The following is an 8,282-nucleotide window of genomic DNA, read 5'->3' on the forward strand; positions in this document are numbered from 1 at the left end:
TACTTTTTCTTTCCCTTGTCCAACTTCGATCCTTTGAGCTCTTGAGCTACATCAAACAAATTTACTTCCCAATCAATCACACACATACATAAAATTTATTCATACATGACCCATAGTTCATTTGGTCATTCATCTCTCAAACCTATCGAAGCTTCCTATCATGCTTCCTTGGCGAATACACATATAAGCACACTTAGCATTTGATACATTCGGCCTTAGCATAATTTCATTTAAAAGTCCCTATTAGCCACTTCCCCATCAATTATCTCATCTACTTAATATTTCGTACCTATCATGCTAGCCTAATATTACTTATTCAAGTTCAACATCCTCCTATACGACACTAGCATCAAAGATGATATCTAATTCTTCTCTTTCCTTTTCATCAAACAACCTATATGAACATTTAACCAATCCAAACTTCACCCATTCACACTTATTCATTTAACATAAAGGAAATAAATCACCCGCTTCACTATCAACTATGGTCGAATGCACCAAGCATTACCTAACTAAGATTTCACAAATTTTAACCTTATATCGACCTCTACTTATTCAATACAACATGAAACAACCTCTTCTCCTAACCTCTTGATACACGGCTTGATGTTCCAACCACCATGAAAGTTTGATTTTTCATGACATTGCCGAAATGCACTTTGACAATTAGCTCACAATGCAAAGAAGTTAAAGCCAACATCTCAAGACTTACCTCCAACTAGAAGAAGGGTTGCGAATTTGCTTAATGAAGAGCTCTCTAATTCCTTCCTTTGGTTTTCGGCTTTGGCAAGATGGAGAAGAAGATGAACACTCCTCTTCTAATTTCTCTTGTATTACTATTATTTTTTTTTGTTTTCTTTGCTCATTCACGGCAAAAATGGAGAAGCTGGTAGGTAAGTCTTCCTTCACCTTTGTTTTCTTTACTTTATGAAACTAATATTATTTTATCTAAATTAATGCCACTTCTTAATTTAATATCTATTAAACATATATATTTGCCCATCCACATCCATCTTGGCCGCCACTAGAGAATAAATTGGGTAATTTGACATGCAAGGACAACATTTTCTAGCATGCATCAATAGGCCACTTCAACATTTGCCTATCACATTTCTAAGTTTTCACACAAGTCCTAATTGATAAAATTCACTTACAATTAACAAAATCCAAACATGAAATTTTCACACATGCATATATGCATATAATGAGCATCAATTATGATGGTTAATTATTATTACGACTCGGTTTAGTGGTCCCAAACCACTTTCCGACTAGGGTCAATTTAGGATGTCACAACTCTCCCCACTTAAGAAATTTTCGTCCCAAAAATCTTACCGGTAAATAGGCTCGGTATCGCTCTTTCATAGAGTCTTCAAGTTCCCAAGTGGCTTCTTCCATTCCGTGTTTATGCCACAACACCTTCACTAACGGGATTTTCCTATTGCGCAATTCTTTTACTTCACGCTTCATAATGCAAACCGGTTCCTCTTCATAGCTCAAATTAGGTGAATCTCAATCTCGGATGGAGCAATTACGTGCGATGGATCGACCTATATCGTCAAGCATCGAGACATGAAAACGCTAGAATCTTTTCGAGCTCGGGGCAAAATTAATCGATATGCAATCGCCCAACTCGTTCGGACACTTCATATGGTCCGATGAACCTCGGACTCAATTTGCCCTTACGACCAAATCTAAGCACCTTCTTCCAAGGTGAAACTTTGAGAAAGACCTTGTCTCCAACTTGATATTCAATATCTTTTCTTTTCAAATCAGATACGACTTTTGGCGATCCGGGCGACTTTCAAACTTTCACGAATCACTCGAACTTTTGCTCGGTATCCTTAACCAAATCAACCTCAAGAATTTACCTTCACTAAGTTCACCAGAATAATGGGTACGGCATTTACGATCGTATAAAGCCTCGTAAGGCGCCATCTTAATACTTGATTGAAAGCTATTGTTGTGTTTAATTCAATCAAAGGCAAATATCTTTCCCATGAACCACTAAACTCAAGGATGCAACATCTCAACATATCCTCCAGATTTGAATTATCCGCTCGGATTGACCATCGGTTTGGGGATGAAAAGCAAGCTAAAATGCAGCTTGGTACCCAAAGCCTCTTGCAACTTCTTCCAAAATCGCGAGGTAAATCTCGGATCTCTATCCGACACGATGGAAATAGGCACCCGTGTAGTCTCATAATCGAGAACGCATAATTCGCTAGTTTGTCCATTGAAAATCCATACGACGGGACAAAGTGAGCCGACTTAGTTAATCTATCTACAACGACCCAAATCGCATCCTTCTTACTTGTCGACAATGGCAATCCGGATACAAAGTCCATTGTGACTCGATCCCATTTCCACTCGGGTATCGTGATCGGTCAAGTAATCCCGATGGCACTTGATGTTCCGCTTTCACTTGTTGACATATTAAACATTTCAAACAAAATCGAGATGTCTCGCTTCATACCATGCCACCAAAACCGACGCTTTCAAATCGTTGTACATCTTCGCACTCCCGTGGATTGTCATTCGGCTACAATGGGCTTCATTTAGAATTATCGAAATAAGTTTCAATTCTTTGGAACACATGACGACTTCAACCTCAAACAATCGTCATCATCAATTTGAAACTCGATTCCTTGTTCGTAACACACTCAAATTTCGCTTTGCAAGCAACTCCTCATCAACTTTCGAGCTTCCCGAATTTGATGAGCCAACAATGGTTTGGCCTTTAATTCACTACTAACACATTGTCGGGTAGGATTGACAAGTGTACATTCATCGTCAGAAGCAAACAAAGTGATTTCCAACTTAAGGCATCCGCAACCACATTAGCCTTTCCCGGTGATAATCAATGACGAGCTCATAATCTTTTAACAACTCGAGCCATCGCCTTTGTCGCAGATTTAAGTCTCTTTGAGTCATCAAATATTTGAGACTTTTGTGATCCGAATACACATGGCACTTCTCACCAAATAAGTAATGTCGCCATATCTTTAAGGCGAATACGATGGCGACCAATTCGAGATCATGGGTTGATAATTTTTCTCATTTGGCTTTAATTGTCTCGACGATAGGCCACAACTCGACCTTCTTGCATCAATACGCAACCTAACCCAAGTAGGGAGGCATCACTATAGATGACAAACTCTTTGCCGATTCGGCCGTATTAGAACCGAGCTTTCGTCAAATGAGTTTTCAATTGGTCGAAACTTTTCGACACTTTTCCGTCCATTCAAATTTGACATCTTTCTCAAGCGCTTTTGTCATGGGTGTGGCTATCATCGAGAATCCCTTTACAAACCGTCGGTAGTAACCGGCAAGTCCCAAAAAGCTCCTAACTTCGGTAACATTCCTTGGAGGTTTCCAATCGACTATGGCCGAAATTTTGTTCGGGTCGACTCGAATACCCGATGCAGATATCACATGACCCAAGAAGCTAACCTCCTCAACCGTAACTCACACTTCTTCAACTTAGCATATAACCGCTTATCCCGTAAAATTCGCAACACTATCCTCAGGTGTTCAGCGTGTTCGGTCTCATTTTGCGAATAGACTAAAATGTCATCAATGAAGACAACTACGAACCGATCTAGATATGGTCTGAAAATCCGATTCATCAAATCCATAAATACCGTAGGGGCATTAGTAAGCCCAAATGGCATCACTAGGAACTCGTAGTGACCATATCTCGCTCAAGGCGCCTTGGGTACGTCCAATCTCGAATTCAAGAATCGATAATAGCCCGATCTCGATCTATTTTCAAAACACCGAGGTTCTTCAGCTTGATCGAACAAATCATCGATCGCTGTAACGGATATTTGTTCTTTATCGCTGCTTTATTAAGTCGACGATAGTCGATGCACAAACCTCATGGTTCCATCCTTCTTTTCACAAACAACACCGGCGCACCCAAAGGAGAAAAACTCAAGCGAGCAAAACCTCTATCCACCAATTCTTGCAACCGAGCTTTCAACTCCTTTAATTCCGTTGGTGCCATACGATACGGAGCTATCGAAATTGGAGTGGTACCAGTACCAATTCGATGCCAAACTCTATTTCCGAACAGTGGCAAACCCGGCAATTCTTCGTGGAAAACATCCGGTATTCACAAACCACCGCACAGATTCGGGTTTTTTTCGACTCCTTGTCATCGAGCACATACGCAAGGTACACTTCGCACCCTTTTCTTACATATTTCGGGCCAACATTATCGATATTACAAATGGCAACCCTTTAAGTCCGTAGACTCAACCCAATTATCTCGTTATTCGCGCACCTCGATCGATAGTCTTGCCTTTGCAATTTACAACCGCATCATGCATGGTCAACCAATCCAACCCAAGAATAACGTCGAATTCGTCGAACGGCAAAAGCATCAAGTCCACCGGAAAACAAGAACCTCGAAACACTAGGGGACTTTTCTTACACACTTTGTTGACAAGCACGTAATGACCCAAGGGGTTTGACACTCGAATTACAAACTCAGTAGACTCAATAGGCAAAGTCTTCTCGGATGCTAAGGTTTCGCATATATAAGAATGAGTAGAACCAGGTCAATCAAAGCAATCACATTAGTATCGAAAAGAGTGAAAGTACCGGTGATAACGTCAGGGAGGATGCCTCCTCTCGTCTTGCGGATGGCATATGCTCTAGCAGAGCGCTGGTCTCGGATCGAACAACCGTGATCAAGAGCCCTCTCTCGACTACCACCCTACCTCCTGAAATTCTTGGTGGTCTACCTCTAGTCATCATTCCACTAGGTCTCGCACCTTGCATCCTATTCTTCTTATCAAGCTCAGGCAATCTCTAATGAGGTGGTCCTTCAACCGCATCCATAACAAGCCTTATTGGTAGACTTACCCCAACATTCACCTATGTGTCTTCTCCCACATTGGGGGCATTCAGTTTCTCTTGACGGTTATTGCCCACACTAGCTACCAAGTAGCTCGGAGTCCGCAATGGTCGTGGTCTAATGGAAATCCCGCAATGACCTCGATCTATTGGTGTCCTCCCCGAACTTCTTTACAATCGAGAACGGAGCTTTACCCACGATCTTTTGCGATAGTCTCTAGCTTCAAATTCAGCCTTCTTCTTCTCCTTTCCAAGTTCCTCCGCCTTGCGTGCTCGTTCAACTAGTGTTACGAATTCTTTTATCTCCAAAATACCCACTAGTAGTCTTAGATCTTCATTCAATCATTCTTCAAACCTCTTACACATAGCAACCTCATCACCACACACTCCCGAGCATACCGATCGAGTCTTACGAACTCATGTTCGATTCGACATCTTGTCATGCGGCCTTGCTTGAGTTCCGTGAATTCCTTACGCTTTTGATCTATGAACCGTTGATCTAATATATTTCTTTCAAACTCCGCTTGAAAGAAATCCCAAGTAACTCATTCGCTTGGAACTATGGAAATCAAGGTCCTCCACCAATAGTAGGTCGAGTCCCGCAACAAGGATATAGCACACTTTAGACATTCATCTGATGTGCATGATAGTTCATCAAACACCGAATGGTGTTGTCAAGCCGTAACTCGGCCCTTTTGGCATCATCGATATTACGGCTCAACTCTTCAGCCCGCGCTTCCTAATCAAATCTACTGTGTGGCTTACTCAAATTCACAGGTCAAGAATCGATGGCATTACGGCTCTTGAGGTGGATTATTCAAATTCGGAATTGTTGGACAGCCGGATTGGATCGGGCATATTATGCGACCCACTCATTCATCATGGTAAAGAAGGCTTGTTTAGCCCCTCACCTTGATTATTCGCAGATGACCGAGGTTCAACAGCGGCGTCCCTTGTGCGAGTAGCCGCTACACTTTCAACGCATCCGCCAAGGTTCTCTCTACATCGGATCCATTTACTAATCAAAACAACACAAAAAAACATTTTAACCGCCGGTTATCACACATTTAAACATTAACATTAAGGCATGTATAGCTAGACTCATACGTGCCATGGTAGTCCTAGAACCGACTAAACCATAGCTCGATACCAATAAAATTGTAACACCCGAACCGAGACCGTCACGAGTCGAACACGAGGTGTTAACAGACTTCAAACCACTTATTGAAAAGTTCCGCATAAGTCGCCAATCATGTACTAGTCGCTTCAAAAATCATAACTTGAGTTTTAGAACTCGAAAATCAGTTTCGTAATTTTTTAACCTTATATCGACCTCTACTTATTCAATACAACATGAAACAACCTCTTCTCCTAACCTCTTGATACACGGCTTGATGTTCCAACCACCATGAAAGTTTGATTTTTCATGACATTGCCGAAATGCACTTTGACAATTAGCTCACAATGCAAAGAAGTTAAAGCCAACATCTCAAGACTTACCTCCAACTAGAAGAAGGGTTGCCGAATTTGCTTAATGAAGAGCTCTCTAATTCCTTCCTTTGGTTTTCGGCTTTGGCAAGATGGAGAAGAAGATGAACACTCCTCTTCTAATTTCTCTTGTATTACTATTATTTTTTTTTTGTTTTCTTTGCTCATTCACGGCAAAAATGGAGAAGCTGATAGGTAAGTCTTCCTTCACCTTTGTTTTCTTTACTTTATGAAACTAATATTATTTTATCTAAATTAATGCCACTTCTTAATTTAATATCTATTAAACATATATATTTGCCCATCCACATCCATCTTGGCCGGCCACTAGAGAATAAATTGGGTAATTTGACATGCAAGGACAACATTTTCTAGCATGCATCAATAGGCCACTTCAACATTTGCCTATCACATTTCTAAGTTTTCTCACACAAGTCCTAATTGATAAAATTCACTTACAATTAACAAAATCCAAACATGAAATTTTCACACATGCATATATGCATATAATGAGCATCAATTATGATGGTTAATTATTATTACGACTCGGTTTAGTGGTCCCGAAACCACTTTCCGACTAGGGTCAATTTAGGGATGTCACAGGATGTGTATCGATTGGGTGGGTCGATATTTATATCCCCACATGATGTGTATCGGGGGACGGAGCTAGTGTGTAGCGGATGGATTATTGGGATGGGATTGCACTGCATTCCATTACATGTTTGATGTATGGTGAATATTAAATGCTTGTTACTCGTCTAGGGTTGTACACACTGAGTTTGCGAAAACTCACCCCCTCTTTTATTTTATTTTCAGGTGATGCTCAGTAGAAGGTTCGATGTTTGGAGGGACTCTGGGTGTCCAGCTAGCAAGACAACTTGGACTTGTTTCTCTTTTAAAAGCATATAAGTTCTTTATTTTATTAAGTATTTTTCGGTCCGGAATGTAACAAGGCTTCCTTCTTATTATTATTTAGATTATTATTTTTATGCGTTGTAATTACAAGAAGTTGAACATGGATTTCCTAAGCCATGGTTTTTTTTATATACTACGTTTCTACAACTAAATTTCAAAATGACAGGTTTTCATAAAATCGTATGTTATAAATAGGTTTTTGTGATTGAAAAGAGAGTTTAATAAGTTTATGTAGGTTTCATATTATTTTTCAAGGAAGGGTTTTCAATGAAAACAGGGTTTTCGCTAAACCACTTCAATGTGACATGCCAGGTTCGGCCATAATGTTCGGGCCGGGTTTGGGGTGTTACACCAGTAGCTGCATCGATTAACTGCCTAGTTGATGGGTTCAAACTGTTGTAAAAAGTTAGAACCTGTAGCCATAAAGGTAACCCATGGTGAGGGAACTTTCTCAATAAGTCCTTATACCTCTCCCATGCATCGTAAAGAGTTTCTAAATCCATCTGTACAAAAGAAGAGATATCATTCCTTAACTTTGCCATTTTAGCCAGCAGAAAATACTTTAGTAAAAAATTTCGGTCATCTGTTCCCAAGTAGTGATGGAACCTTGTGGTAATGAGTTCAACCACTGTTTAGCTTTTTTCCTTAATGAAAAAGGAAATAACCGAAGACGAATGGCATCGTTAGAAATGCCATTTATTTTGAAAGTATCACAGAACTCTAAAAAGTTGGCCAAATGAGTAATCGGGTCTTCATCCTGCAAACCATCAAATTGAACAAACTGTTGAATCATTTGTATAGTGTTAGGTTTTAGTTCAAAATTATTTGCAGCAATTGCAGGTCTAACAATACTGGATTCAGACCCCATTAAATTAGGCTTAGCATAGTCGTGCATAGTACAAGGAGCAGGATTCTGATTCACAGGATTTACGGCAACCACAAGAGGCAACGGATTATTTTGATTTTTAGCCATCTCCTCTGTATTATTGGTGTCGTCCTTATGCTCTTCCTCTATA

The 8,282-nt window shown here is 40.2% G+C and overlaps 1 non-coding gene across 1 annotated transcript; it reads left to right on the top strand.

Moving 5' to 3' along the window:
* The first annotated feature begins 7,695 nt into the window (after window positions 1–7,695).
* LOC128282945 (small nucleolar RNA R71) lies at window positions 7,696–7,802 on the top strand. Its single transcript, XR_008273294.1, has one exon. It is a non-coding gene; the product is annotated as a small nucleolar RNA R71 (small nucleolar RNA).
* The last annotated feature ends 480 nt before the right edge of the window (window positions 7,803–8,282 follow it).

Source organism: Gossypium arboreum, chromosome 10 (assembly GCF_025698485.1).
Source record: "Gossypium arboreum isolate Shixiya-1 chromosome 10, ASM2569848v2, whole genome shotgun sequence".
NCBI classification, from domain to species: Eukaryota; Viridiplantae; Streptophyta; class Magnoliopsida; order Malvales; family Malvaceae; genus Gossypium; species Gossypium arboreum.